This window comes from Tupaia chinensis, unplaced genomic scaffold (assembly GCF_000334495.1).
Source record: "Tupaia chinensis unplaced genomic scaffold, TupChi_1.0 Scaffold148822_2, whole genome shotgun sequence".
In the NCBI taxonomy this organism is placed as follows: domain Eukaryota; kingdom Metazoa; phylum Chordata; class Mammalia; order Scandentia; family Tupaiidae; genus Tupaia; species Tupaia belangeri.
This window is the reverse complement of record NW_006208670.1, coordinates 2446704-2461512: the sequence shown is the minus strand read 5'-3', so window position 1 is coordinate 2461512 and position 14809 is coordinate 2446704. Positions and strand designations below refer to the sequence as shown.

Genomic DNA, 14809 nt, shown 5'->3' with positions numbered 1-14809 from the left:
GTTACTCCCTATCACTTCCACAGTTGTTGCTGTCTGAAGGGTCCTAGTAGAAGTGCTACTCACCTCTTTCCATGGACTTCCAAGGGTGTAATTTAGTTTATGCGGTGGTCTAGTTTAGTCAAAAGATAGGAAAATTGCTTAACGAGTACCCCAGGGTTTCTGTCTGTAGTTTCTGCGGAAAGGTATTCGGTCCAGTTATTTGACATTTGACAGAGAAGCATCTGGAATCAAAACCCAAGCTGGTGCTGTTTCCAGTGGTGGGGTGATTGAACTGTGCCATCTTTTACTGCACGCATCATGCGTTTTAGAGCCCACTTCTTATCGCAGATACTCTTGAGCACCTAGGCATGCAGGTCCCCCCAGATAAGGCTGGAATGTACAGGAGATGCCAGGCTGCAGTTGCTTGTGCCTGTGCTAGACCGTCTGTGGCCCCAGCTGGCCCACCTCCGCTGCACCCTCTTCCCCTAGGTGTGCAGGAAGTGGAGGGTGCTGCACCGGGTGAAGTGGGTGGACTCTACCCAGCGCTGTGACCTGATTTGTCACGCACCCTCAGAACTGCAGTAATGGTCCAGCTGCTTCACAGGCAACTGGTAACCACCTCATTTGGGGGATGCTTCTGCCCTGCCAGCAGTGCCAGAGAGAACATCAGCTCTGTCACCTCCTCAAAGCCTGCTTTCTCAGACCTTTCCTGCAGGCTAGAGTTGGAGAGCAGCCTCTAATACCTGGAGGGTAAGTGTGAGAGAAGTTCTTCCGGTCAGATCCAAAGGGAGGAAGAAGGCTGTCGCCACATTGCGAGATCCGCGTTTAGTGTCTCTCTGTTGGGATTTTGCTTTTCTCAGCTATCCATCATCCGGGACCAGATGTCAAGATCAGTTCTTCAGTGGGCATTCCTATTTGGGTGGTGGGAGAAGGTAGCAAGCTGTAAGGGGAAATTATTAAACCTTTTTTTTTTTTTTTTTTTGAGATCTTTCAAGAGAAAGTAGTTTGGTCATCTTGTGAGGGGGGGAGTTCTTCAGCTGCAGTTTTCCTGGAAGCCAGGCATGTAGTAGAGTTGATTGTTAGAGAGATTCCTGCATAGTCTTACCCCATGGTTTCTGATAAGCTGCTATGAGCATGGAAATAACAATTTGGCCTTTTAATGTTTCTAATGGTAAGGACTTTAAGGCAAAAGGGGTTTACGTTATAAATATTTTATTGTAATAGTTATAATAAATAAGATAGGACCTAGTATATGCAGATATCTTTTGAAATGGAGATAGTTGTGAACAGAGCGTATCCATAGCTGTTTGATGTTGAATGCAATTGAGTCTTCCTGTTCCAGTGAACCAAACAATGGAAATCATTGGAAATTAACAACAGACTATGTGATTCTGGGAATAGCAAGCCTTTCTTTCCCTTTGAAAATATTTAATCCTAAATTAAAATGCTGCCGTTTTAAATTTTGAAAGAATCTCTGGCAGCATTAAAACAATCCAAGTTTTTCTCATTGTCTTTTCACCTGCTGAAAAATGATGTTTAGATGTCCTGTTTAATGACAGATTTCTATAGACCATGGGAGGAAAAAGCAATATTTCAGTAACTGAGCTTTAATTCTTTTTTTTTTTTTAGAGATGGGTTTTCTTTTGGGTGGTTTAAAAGGACTCAAACACAATTTCCAACCTTATCTTAGAAGTTTAAAAATGACAGCCTTACTTTGTATGGAGTCATTGTATTTTAATAATACCGTACACTTATTAGTGTTATTAGAGCAGTTCCTGGAAGCCAGGCATGTAGTAGAGTTGATTGTTAGAGAGATTCCTGCATAGTCTTACCCCATGGTTTCTGATAAGCTGCTATGAGCATGGAAATAACAATTTGGCCTTTTAATGTTTCTAATGGTAAGGACTTTAAGGCAAAAGGGGTTTACGTTATAAATATTTTATTGTAATAGTTATAATAAATAAGATAGGACCTAGTATATGCAGATATCTTTTGAAATGGAGATAGTTGTGAACAGAGCGTATCCATAGCTGTTTGATGTTGAATGCAATTGAGTCTTCCTGTTCCAGTGAACCAAACAATGGAAATCATTGGAAATTAACAACAGACTATGTGATTCTGGGAATAGCAAGCCTTTCTTTCCCTTTGAAAATATTTAATCCTAAATTAAAATGCTGCCGTTTTAAATTTTGAAAGAATCTCTGGCAGCATTAAAACAATCCAAGTTTTTCTCATTGTCTTTTCACCTGCTGAAAAATGATGTTTAGATGTCCTGTTTAATGACAGATTTCTATAGACCATGGGAGGAAAAAGCAATATTTCAGTAACTGAGCTTTAATTCTTTTTTTTTTTTTTTAGAGATGGGTTTTCTTTTGGGTGGTTTAAAAGGACTCAAACACAATTTCCAACCTTATCTTAGAAGTTTAAAAATGACAGCCTTACTTTGTATGGAGTCATTGTATTTTAATAATACCGTACACTTATTAGTGTTATTAGAGCAGTAGACGGTTAATTATAGCCTGTTCTGAGACATGTTAACTGTATATTAACAGTCATGTTTAAAAAGAATGATGTATACTCTCACATACGTGCTGCTGCTTGCTAGATTCTTTTTTAAAAATTCTTTTATAATGTAAGGAGTCAGATTTTTGGTCCAGTAGCATCAAAGGTGTTTTACTACAACAACTTAATTTTAAAACTTTCCAATGGGTTATAAAATTTTACTTTTTTTTTCCACATTGGAATTGGTACTGGCTTGATGGGCGTTTTCCAGGAGCATTGCAAAGGGTTGTGCCCCAGTAGTTTTAGCTTTTCCCAGATTGTATTTTGATACACCCACATTTTCTTGCTTTCTGATGACTTGGCCAACACAAACTACAAAAAGGTATTGAGTTCATCTAACCTCTCCATGCAGCTTTCTGTGGAACCGTTCTTGTCACTGTTTCTTTGGCCGAATTACGTTTTCTTACAATTCTGTATAACCCGATACTTAAAATCGATTGGAGCAATTGATCACAGTGGTAATTCCAAGATTGTTTCATTCTCCAAATCTCAAACCTGGGTTGTTACCTTTGGGATTGCAACTGGAAGGGTTTAAAGCTAGACTTAGCCTTACCTAAACAATTCTATCAAATGGATTAATTATTTAAATCCCCTCGATGTATTCAAATTTATAGATCTAAAACCTTGTGATATGATGCTTAAAAATGTACTAGTATCCCCGCTTTATGAAGTTCCTAGGTTGTGCTTTTATTTCTACAAGATGTATTAAATGACAGAAAGAGAATGAAGTGTCAGGTCCACGTTTGTGTAGGTGTCTGGACCTTGCACATGGCTCTCATTAAAGAATTGCGAAATTATGAATATCATATTGACCGGAGCTTGTGCTATGAAAGAGTTGTTGGAAAAAGAGACTTTTCTTTCCCATTTTCTGTTCTGAGTGGGGTTAATCTATGCATGCCTTGTTTTTCTGGATAATTGGGTACTTTTCTTCTTTAACTATGTGCTCTGTCGTTTTTTTGGATAGTAGCACCAGGGTTTTTGTTTTAATTTCATGGTCTGACCTTGTGGATTAGGATAAGTATCTGTTCAAGATGAGGGTAAATAGTAGGTTAGCTATTCAGGCTCCAGACCCTCCGGTGTGAGCAGACTTCCGGAGTCAACACAGAGCATGCCCCAAGTTCCTTGCCGAGGGGACACTGCCTAAGTGGTCTTTCTGATACCCCAGACCCAGAATACTGTGGACTAATGAGTCAAGCCTGCTTAACTCTCACCTGTTCTGTCCTACAGTGATTTTTTTCCCTCAGGAATTGAATAGGTATCTCCCATGATTACTGCATGCAGCACATTCTCCATTGTAACTGTACACATGATTTTTAAAGTGGCTAAGATTTAGGGTGTTGATGTTAATGAAGGTTTCACTCTGTTCCTTAAAACTAACACAAGATTTGCATTTGGGTTGTGCTACTTGCATTAAAAAAAAAATTCTCAAAAGTTCAGGGCATTCTCTGAAAGTTATCAAAAAAAAAAGCGTTCTTTTCAATGATATACATATATATTTAAATGTGCACGGAGCTATTTGCAGTGCAGACCTTTCAAGTGGCACACAGGGCAGTATTCCTTCAGCGGCGTGCTGCTGTGTGACCCATTGGATTATCAGGCACATTCTGTCTCTTTAAAAACACAGTCTCCTCTATTTGCCCTATTAATTGTTGATATGTTGCCATCCACGAGACAAAAATTAGAGCTGTAATTAAATAATCATGTGATGCTCCTTAGTGCCAGTGAGAGCAAACTCATTTTTCCAGGCCCTGATGGTCACTGGTGATTGGATTACTACTGGCTTGCTTTATTTATTTATTTTTTTAATGATTCTCTATGTGTAGATTACCCAACTCCTGTCCTTCTCTTCAAAATGAAAGAAAGTCGAAAACATTCAGTCAGTTAATTGGCTGGAGGTCCTCAGGGACAGAGGCTACACATACCTTTTACCGCCTCTGGTCACCTGGCAGGTTCTTTGGGGGGGTTCCGTCAGTGGTGTGGTTGCCTGCCATTTAATTTACACTGGTGTTCTGGCTGGGATGGAGGCATATGGGAATGCCAGGAGAAGCACAAAAGGAGCCGGGTATTAAAATTCAGAAATGATTAAAATTGAAATAAAAGGATGCTGCTTCTTTGCCAGTGCTCTGGCAGTCATTATGACACACAGAGATTCGTTCCTACCTTCATCTTTGCCTTCTTCCTCATTTCCTCTTGTTTATTGTTGACACGTTTTCCTTCTGTCTGTCTCCCGTCTCTGTATCTTTTTGCACCATTATGCATTCCTACTTCTCCCTCTTTCCTTAAGCATGGAGAAGCCTACTTAACCTTATTATAACAATAACAGAATAGGTGATTAATATTTAATATGCACATGATTAAAATTTCTCTCCCTTAAACATAGGTCAGCTGTATTATTATTAACTGGCATGTAATTTTTTATTTAAGATATTCTTACTCTGCCCCTTGCTGCTTTTGCAGCGCAGTCTACTTTAGTAGTGATTTAATATAGAATGTTTAGGAAACTGGCCGGCTAGTGAGAAAAGAACTTACCAGTCATGGATAATCAATTATGCATGAATTCAAATGTAACAGATGGAATCTGGTGAGTTAAAGTTTCCCCTTGCCTTGCCTTGTGGTTGTTTTTTTTTTTTTTTTCATTTTTTTCATTTGTTTGTTTGACACCTGTCTCTTATATATAGATAAACATCTAACGTAACATGTAAAAATTTTCCTTTCATCTTTATTTCCTCTTTAAAGTGAACTAAGATTGTTAAATTACATTTAAAGGCAGATGCTTTATCTGGTCTTTAAGATGATTGGATGTTCTGTTTTATAGGCATTGACCTGGATCCTACTTCACTGGTGAGGGTCACGAGCCAACTAGGAGAGTGAGAGGCAAGACCCAAATCTAGTGTCCTTACCTGTTCCCCTGTACTTTTCCAACTGTGCATGTCACATATTCCCTTCTGTGAGAGGTGCTTAGGATTAGGGGTGTTACACTGACTCTGTGTTTTAAAGGATTTCTGATGAAAACTGTGGTAAGCTACCTTTAAATGGTGTAATACTCTCTTGCATAACTTGCGAATATCACCCCTTATACATAGGTCATGTAACGCTCTGTACTCGTATATATGTAAGTATATTATGTGTACATTTTAGTCATACTTGGGTGTTGGCCAGACAGTTGGGTTTCTCAAATCTATTGGGAATGCCACGAGATTGGTTTTATATCCTAAACAGCGGCATATGTCAGTCTCAAAAATGCATTTACACTTGCTTGCAGTGTTGCACATTTTTAGTGACAAAACCTTTTAGTGTAAAGTGAACGACCAAGTTATTTTTTGAGAGCCTTGTTATCTGGAAAGAGAGATAAGTTTAATTTTCAAGACATATGAATATGCATTGTATCCACAACTGAAGTAATCAAAGAACAGTAGGTACTGACCATCTTTAAAGTCTTAAACCTTACAGGCTGGTCCCTGTCAATTTTTTTTGTATGTAGACTGTCGGATTCGCTCCCAAGCGCACTTCTAGATATTTAAAATCCAGTGGAGATGGCCCTTATAGAATAAAGAAAAAGAAACGACTTAGAAATAGCCTCAAGGGACTTTAGTTCCTTTTTGAAGTCAACGACCAAGTTATTTTTTGAGAGCCTTGTTATCTGGAAAGAGAGATAAGTTTAATTTTCAAGACATATGAATATGCATTGTATCCACAACTGAAGTAATCAAAGAACAGTAGGTACTGACCATCTTTAAAGTCTTAAACCTTACAGGCTGGTCCCTGTCAATTTTTTTTCGTATGTAGACTGTCGGATTCGCTCCCAAGCGCACTTCTAGATATTTAAAATCCAATGGGGATGGTCCTTATAGAATAAAGAAAAAGAAATGACTTAGAAATAGCCTCAAGGTACTTTAGTTCCTTTTTGAAGTCATACTGTAGCATTATTTATCAACTTTTTGCTTCATATCAGCTGGAAATTTGCATGTTTATTTATAGTCCACATCATCTAATGAATTAAATTTTACAATAAACACACAGATCATGTAAGAGGCACCTGCAAGATTGGTAACTACATATGCTTCAGTGGATAGGTTTTCTTAGTATTTTATTTAACGTTTTTACTCATAATGTGCCTTTTTAATTTGGCTTGACTGTGAGCATCCCTTAGTCATGTATATAAGAAAAACAAATACGTGTATGTAGATATGAACGTCAGTGAAGTTATAATTTATGTATGGATTAAAAATTCCACTATTAACATAAAAAAATCCATCATTAACAAAAAAAAACCCTAATACCAAAGCAATAGGCCTAGTGGATATAATATGTAGATCAGTATCTATGTATAACAAGAGATATTTCCAATGATTAATGTAGAATTAAATACTCTAATTCTTATTACCACCACTAAAAAGTAACTGACAAAATTAAAAGCCTTTTTTTAACAAGACATCTTTTACTGAAAAAAGAATCTGAAGTCTTTATATACAACTTAGAAATCATTGCACAAACAACATTTACACAGTTGTTATAGTTGGAACTGCAGCATCTAAGTATGTGATGTTCCAAGCACCGTTTCACTGAAAGGTCTACTACATCATGAATGTAGTTCCTTTTTACGCTTTCAAAAAAACATTCAAAAAATAATTTTCAGATGTGAGGTGCTTTTATTTTTTTCTATGCTTCTTTCTGTAAGACATTGTACTGAATAAAACTTGGTAAGAGAATCGTTTCCTTGCACTGGAGGGCCTGCAAATTGAGGGGGCTCTTGGTGTCTAATGACCACTCCATGTCAATTACCTTTGGGTCCGGAATTCATCATGTGGATTAATTCTCTAGCAGGCTGGACTGTGGCTGGTAGCAGGAAGGCAGAGCCATGGAAGGTCAGGAGTGGGCGCGGGTTTGATGTGTTGCAGCTCACCGTGTGTCTGAAGTTCGGGATGGTCTTTTCCTAAGTATCTGCCCACCCAGGGAAGAAAGGAAAGATTGTCTTCCTTTCGTTGTTTTGGTTACAGACCCTTGTGTAGTGTTTAAATACGTACAACATAAGAGATGCCATGTGGACTGTGGCTCAGTGTGCAGTTCAGTGGCGTTCCTTCCATTCCCCCTGTTGGCTGGTCAACACCACAGTTCCACCTCTCTTTCCATCAGCCCTGCATAGAATGTGCTGTAGTATTGAACTAAACTTCTTCACTTAAGCCATTTCAAACATTGGAGTGTTATTTATTTATTTATTATTTATGGAGAGGTTTTTGCTCTAGGGCACGTGTGCTCACCAGAAAGACAAAGAGAGACAGAGACAGAAAGTGAGAAATCGCCCAGGGGAGGTGGCCACGCCACATTCCCTTCTCCTCCATTCTCCTCTCGGGATCCTGGGCACGCACACACATGCGCCTGGCGTGAGTTTTAAGCTACCGAGTCCGAGACTCGAACAGCAGTCAGCTACATGAGAGTCCAGTGACATAGCCATTATGCCATCTTCTGGTCCAGGTAGATTATTTAATCCAGGCGCGAAGCCTTTGTTTCTGGTGGTGGCTCGTTTTCCCTGGCCCAGTGCATCCTGCCAGTGGCATGGCACTACAGAGTACTGGCTTGCTTTTGGCTAATGTCCCCATGAAAATGACCAGGAGCAGGATACAGGTCCCTTTGAAATGCTAAGTCCTTTCTTCCCCCAATTAGGCCAGAGAAGATTAGTAATACTTTTCCCATCACTATGGAAGTTTGGCTGATATATCTTGGATAAAGGTTGGTTGGAAATGTTGTCATTTGACTTCATTGGAATTCAAATGTCCTGAGCTTCCTGAAAGTGTTTAAAAAACCAAAAACCAGCCACTATGGCTGGGATGGTCTGCACCTGGCAGCTTGGCATACGCATGTGAATACTTTGGTTCTCCTCAAGGGCCGCGACCTAGTCTGGAGATCAGCTGAACAGGTTTGTACCATTCAGGGAGAAGTCCACTGTTCCAGGCTGAGCAGATCTTGGGGAGAAAAATCACACTCAACTCTGTTGGAAAAAGAATGAAAGGTAACTCAGATGGCTCCGGTAAATAGGTGGTGTGGTGGTTAAGGATGCTGGACTCCTACATGACTGACCTTGGTTTGAGTCCCGAACCTGGTGGCTTGCTTCCTCACTTTCTCTCTCTTACTCTGTCTCTCTCTGGTCAAATGAAAATAAATAAATAAAGTTAAGGAAAATAATTATATATATATATAAAAAATAACAGACCTGTTTTAGAACTGTACCTTCCATATGTAATTTTGTGGTTAGTCGCTTGTGTCTGTGATGATAAATCCCATAGCTGCTCAGGATTTCTGGCTCCCCAGTAAATCTCAGGCAAGTGCCCAAATGTTAATTTATCATGGTTCCTCAAATACCATACTTTATTCCCCAAATCAGTGATTTAATAGCTTGGACCAGCCCTGCCAGTTTTTAACCCTTTTTATTGTTTTGTTTTTGTTTTTGAAAGAAGTTACTTGCCTGTACATCCTTTTTTCAGGTTTGAGGCGACTCTTGCTTCTTAGAGACAGCCCTTAACATTCCCACATGATCCCAAGACCGGATTAAAAATGTCATCTTAGGGGCATCCAGCAAGTATATCTGATTTCCTGTCTCCGCCACGCCACCTAACCCAGTGAATGTCCCACTTGGGTGTACACCATCATGGCTTTGAAAGCTTCAAAAACCAGAATGCCTGGGGCTTGCCCCCAGCTGCAGTGGGGTGCAGCCTGGACATTTGCATTGTGACCCCAGCACCTGGCTTCTAAGATTGTGAAGCAGCATTCTCAGAGGCCCTCGGGGACAGAAATTAGAAACAGTCTAACCTGCCATTTGGTGACAGCACAGTGAGACTCCGGAAGTGTATACAGAAGTACATCCTTAAGATGCTTTACTGTCTTCCAGTTTGGAGGGACAGACCTACATACAGAATGCCACAGTCCCCTTGCCCAAAAGCACAAACAGCCTGGGCACAGAGAAGGCTTTGAATAGAAGAGGTGGGGAAAAATGCTGAATATTAAAGGAAATGCCCAAAGGGAGGTCTCCAAGTCAGAAGAGGCAGGAAGGGTATTCTGGGGTGGTGGGGCCCAGCCGGAAACCCTAAGGGCTCAGGTGGAAATGGCCATGCGTTGGCAGCTGAAGGAACCTCCCTGCTACCCACTCCATTTGGGATCTAGGTCTAGGTAACAGCAGCCGTTTGGGTGGACTCCTGATCATGTTCCTTGTCAAAGAAAGAATTCACTCCAAAATCAATGGAAGGAAAGACAGCTTTTACAATTTTTCGGTCCAATAAGTTGTGCTAAGTAACATGGAAAGACCTGATACCTGTCAATTTCTAGAAGCCAGTTAGTGGCTGCCCTTTTCCCTTATCCAGATTTCCCAAAACTGGCATAAACTTTGACCTTTCTTTGCTCAGCTGTAATAATGATTTTTTTTTCTTTGGAGAGATTTTCACTGTAGGGCGTGTGCGCTCGCCAGACAGACAGAGACATAGAGACAGAAAGCGAGAAATCACCCCCAGGGGGGATGGTCACGCCGCAATCCCTTCTCCTCCATTCTCCTCTCGGGATCTTGGGAACGCATGCACGCGCGCCCGGCGTGAGTTTTAAGCCACCGGGTCCGGGACATGAACCGCGGTCGACTACGTGGGAGTCCAGCGACATAGCCATTACGCTAACTGCTGGTTCCCATGATTTTTGTCTATTAAAACCATATTGTAAATTACCAGGGGCTATTTACATTTACCCCAAAGTAATTAGGAAACACCTTTTGATCACTATCGGCTCACTGTCATTGAAATCCAGTTGGGGGGAGGGGACGGCACAAAACCCCAGTCCCTTAGAGCTCAGGGCCATTGCTCTCACCTCCTCTGTGTCAATTTCCAGTCCTGTGCTGTGGTATTTTGCAGTACACCATTATCTGTTGGTATCTGATTCCCTCCCAGTTTGGAAAGGAGGGAATTAAAGCACCCAAAAGAGACATTTCTTTGTCTTAAAATTTTTTTATTATTATTTTTTAATTTGTCCAGAGAGGTGGAAAGAAAGTGAGAAGGCAAGCTGCCAGGTCTGGGACTCATACTGTGGTCTGCCATGTGGGAGTCCAACACCTTAACCACCACACCACCTGCTGGCCTCCAAAAGAGACATTTCTAAGGGCAGGTTAGGGGTAAGAATGGGGATGACTGGTTTTTAACTTCAGGTGAGATGATCAAATCCCCACGAAAGGCAGCATTTGGACTAAGTGCCTGCTATTCTAAGTGTATTCAGGGACACTTTTTGTATAGACATGTGAAAGTTGTCTGAAATGTGTGTTCACCATTACACGTCTCATTACACGCAACGTTACAGATCTATGGGCACATTCTAAATCGGGACATGATCTCTGTTTGGACGTATGAGAATGTCTGAAAGCCGCTCAGCACCTCTCAGACTCCCCTGGGCCAGGTCCTGGATCCCCTTAGTCATCCTCTGTAGGTGTGCCCTAGGTCAGTGCTGTCCGGTGACCTTCCTACCCTGGGCCCGTGCGCTCTACTCTGCCCCATGACACAGCGACTAGCCACCTGGGACTTTTGAACACTTGAAATGTGACTGAGGGACTAAACTAGATTTTATTTACTTTTAATTAATTCAAATGTAAGTGACGTAGTACCTGCTCCGCTCTTTCCTCCTCCTCACTTCTGCAGTCTCTAAAAAGCATTGTCAGGGCAATTAGTGCTGGAAATTACTTGCCAATGACACGGCGCTTTTCGCTCTCATTCACTCATTCATAATGTCAGTGTTGCAGGGACAGAGTTTCTGGTAGTATGGCAGTGAGCAAGGAGCAGTCTCTGCTGTGGTAGGGCTTACAGTCTAGTCAGGGTGCCATTTATTAAGCCAATAATTATCCAAATTGCTAATTGATTAATGGGCTCTGATGACAGGTGCAAAGGGGAAACACAGAATGCCATGCGAATCTATAATGGGGGCCTGAGGTTTTTTTATAGAATTAGTCAGAGAGTTTAATCAGTGTTCTGATAATGAACTAACTACGTAAAGCATTAGGCAGCTCCCCTTCCCCACGTCTGAGGTTGGGTCAGGTGGCCTGCAGGATCGCCAGCTCTGGGTAGGGCCACTGATATGAGCCATGCCGTGACCTCCAGAGACGTGGCTTCTGCCTGATTAAGCTGCGTGCCCACACACACCGCAGACTTTGGTACTCATCTAAGTCGATTCTTTCTTAAGCTGCATGCAGATGTGATGGTACGGGTCATCATACAGAAGGAGGGTGCAGATGTTTACGGGATATTGCATTTTCTCTCCGGTATATGTTTTGACAAAGTTGTTTGGGCTCCAGCCTCAGCCTTTCTACCCAGCTCTGAACAAATCAGTATTTGGTCCATTCAAGAAACGATGTGGAAATCAGTCCTGACATCTCAGACAGACAAAATGAGACACAGAACAGCAAAACATATGGCTCAAATAGAAATCCATATATGGCCAACACAGACCATATTCCCAGAAATTCATACATGGAAAACACCACCTGCAGCTAAAGCCAGAAAACAAAGAGTCGATATGACAAAAAGAGCAGTGTGTGCTAGGGAGATGGTGCTGTTTTAAGTGTGTAGAGAGGTAGCCAACTGTATTTGAATTAAAAAAGCTGGAGGGGGGGACATGTCCTTAGAAAGTGTTATGGTGGGAGGCACTGCTTCACAGTCACTGGCGGAATTGCCATATCTTAAAAGCTTTCGAATTCTAAATGCTTTCTCTGTTTATTATAAATGTATGTGCTATTCAGAACTCTGAATGCGTTTTAATGCTTTCGGATATCTGCCTGCATATTTATCTTAATACGTTGCCATCTGAAACATGCTGTGGTCCTTTCATTAAGTTTTTAAAAAATCTCGTGTATCCGTTACAATATTTTCTCTTCGCTTTCTTTGTGCAGCCAGCCTCAATGTCTTCCCACGTGACGGAGGATGGGTGCACCGCCTTTCAACTCTGTCCACGTGTTACCTAGTTCATGTATCTGAGCTGCAGTTTTTCATGTCCTGAGGTTTTCTGTTGTGATGGCCAGACTGCACAAGTTTCACTTTTTTCAACGTTTGCTTGCATCTTTATGGTGGAGATGAGATGCCGGTGTAGGATCAGTTGATATTTTGCACACACACCCCCAGGATAGTTTATATGCTCACACATGCCCAGGAAGGTGGCATTTTCCTAGTGACCTTTCTTCTTTCCTGCTACATTTTGATCTGGGTTTGCACTGGCCGATAGTCAGCAGATATAATGAACACTTTAAAGCAGCAGGTCACCTATAGTAATTAAGCTCATCAATGTAGCACATACCACTGGGGTCTAAAGCTCTGTGTACCATTTTACTTATGTCACTTCTGACATAGTTGTGGCATAGAGCATGTGTTTGAGAGAAAATTAATATGTATATATGATGAGTAGCTTTCTGATGCACTATAGTGTTACTTTTTATAGTAAAGTTACTGTTAGGGATCTTTATGCTCATCCTGTTTATCATTGTCCAAAGCTCTGTCAGTCCTTCTTACGGACTTGTGCATTTATAAACCAGTTTGTGACTCCTGGATAAGTGGTCTTATCCAAATTTAAAAACGACCGTTTTCATTTCCTTGTTCCCAACTATTTCATTAGGCGGCTAGACAATCAGGAGGCCTTTTGTCTGTTTTTGCAAGATGATGAGATAGATGTATTTACACTATTTTACTTTAGTCTGTCTTAATACTGATATTTGCAGTAACTTTTTTTGAGTGTTCCTTTCTCTTAGCTCAAGTTTTGTTTTGTCTCGTGTTTTTTTGTTTTTTTTCTTTTAAACATTCAACTTGAGGTGAAGTCGAATGGTCAAATGGCATTGTAGCTATAGTCCACTGTAATTTTTATTTAAAAATTTTTCTGTTTGTAGATTCGTACAACATGATCCTAGACTGCACTGTTTCTTCTGAAAACAAAGTTGGTTTCAGGGAAACATGCCCAGAATGACCAGTGGAAGCCACTATTACTATTACAATGTCCATACTGGAAATTGCAAATTGAACTCAGACTGGGAAACCACTGTCATGACTGAGGTCTTTTTTTTTTTTTTTTTCCAAATACACACTTTTTTTGATAAGTCGAACTGTCCCCCTTCCACAATACAGACCTTAACACCAGTGGTCTATTTTACATAGTTGTGTATTCCTTGTTGATCCTATTTCCTATACGTTACAGAACCCTTATTTTCTGACATGCCAACTTTTACAAATGTAGTCTCACTTAGGCTTTTTAGTAAAGATGCCCTTAAGTTTCTTCTCGGTTTTGGATGCCGTTTTGGGTGTTACCACCTGGGCCGCCTTCTGCTCAGGGCTTGGGCTTACCTATACCAAGATTCATGGTGGCCTTCCTTGGTTTTGACCAATCTTTCTGGTTTGTGGGTGAAACTCGAGTGCTCTTAGGAGGGATGTATTTTCACTGTTTCCCCTCAACTTGTTCTCCCCCAGCAGGGCCACCTTCCCTGGACTTTTCTTGTTTCACCCTCTCCTTTTCTTAGATTTGTCAGCAGGTATACCTGAGAGTGCATTGGTAGTTTTTAAAGAGCTTAATTTGCATATTTCCCTCTTATTTCAGTACTTGTTCTAACTTGTTGCTTTTCTGTGTGATGAGACATTGATCTGATTTTTCTCCTTCCCCTACCAGTGTGTTCTGAAAAATAATTCCTATAACATTTGTGTTCCTGTTTAAGGGCTAACTGCCTTCAGGGTGCTAAAATGGTACCACACTCTGTAAAGGACGCATGGGGGTGAGAGGGTAAATGTTCTCGATTCCGGCAAGTGCGTTTAACCGATGATCTACATAAGAGGATCAGTCTTAAGTGCCGATGCCCATTCACCAGGGCTGTACCTCAGTCCAGATCGCCGAGCCCCCCTCTCCTGACCTTCAGGCTTGGTGGCACGTTTCCTTCTAGTGACCCACATTGTGTTGAACTCGGCCACTCTGGGTCCTCCTCCTAGGTGTTCTCGGGCCCAGAAGTGAGGCGGTTTCAGGCTCTGCCCTTACGGAAAGCTCTTCCCAGTCCCTTCTAACGGGGGCTCTTAATAGTTTCGGGGCCACCCTCCTTCCAGGGTAAATATTCCCGAGGGCTTTGGAGGTTCCCGGCCTGTCTGGCTCAGCCAGCGTTCCAGCCCGCGCCGCGCTCCACTTCCTGAAGTCTCCCCACCTAGCTCCCCGGCTGTCACCTGTCTGTCCGTCCCCGTCCCCCGCCGGGCCGGCCGCGCGCGGCGCACTCCTCCCGGGGGCTTTGTGGCGC

General features: G+C 41.6%; 1 protein-coding gene across 1 annotated transcript in view; it reads left to right on the top strand.

Annotated features, from left to right (window-relative positions):
- The first annotated feature begins 616 nt into the window (after window positions 1-616).
- Window positions 617-14809, top strand: part of SATB1 (SATB homeobox 1) — a 104985-nt gene continuing 90792 nt past the window's right edge. The window contains exon 1 of the mRNA XM_027769175.1: window positions 617-729. The gene's annotated coding sequence lies outside the window, so the exon portion shown is untranslated. The remainder of the gene's footprint in view (window positions 730-14809) is intronic.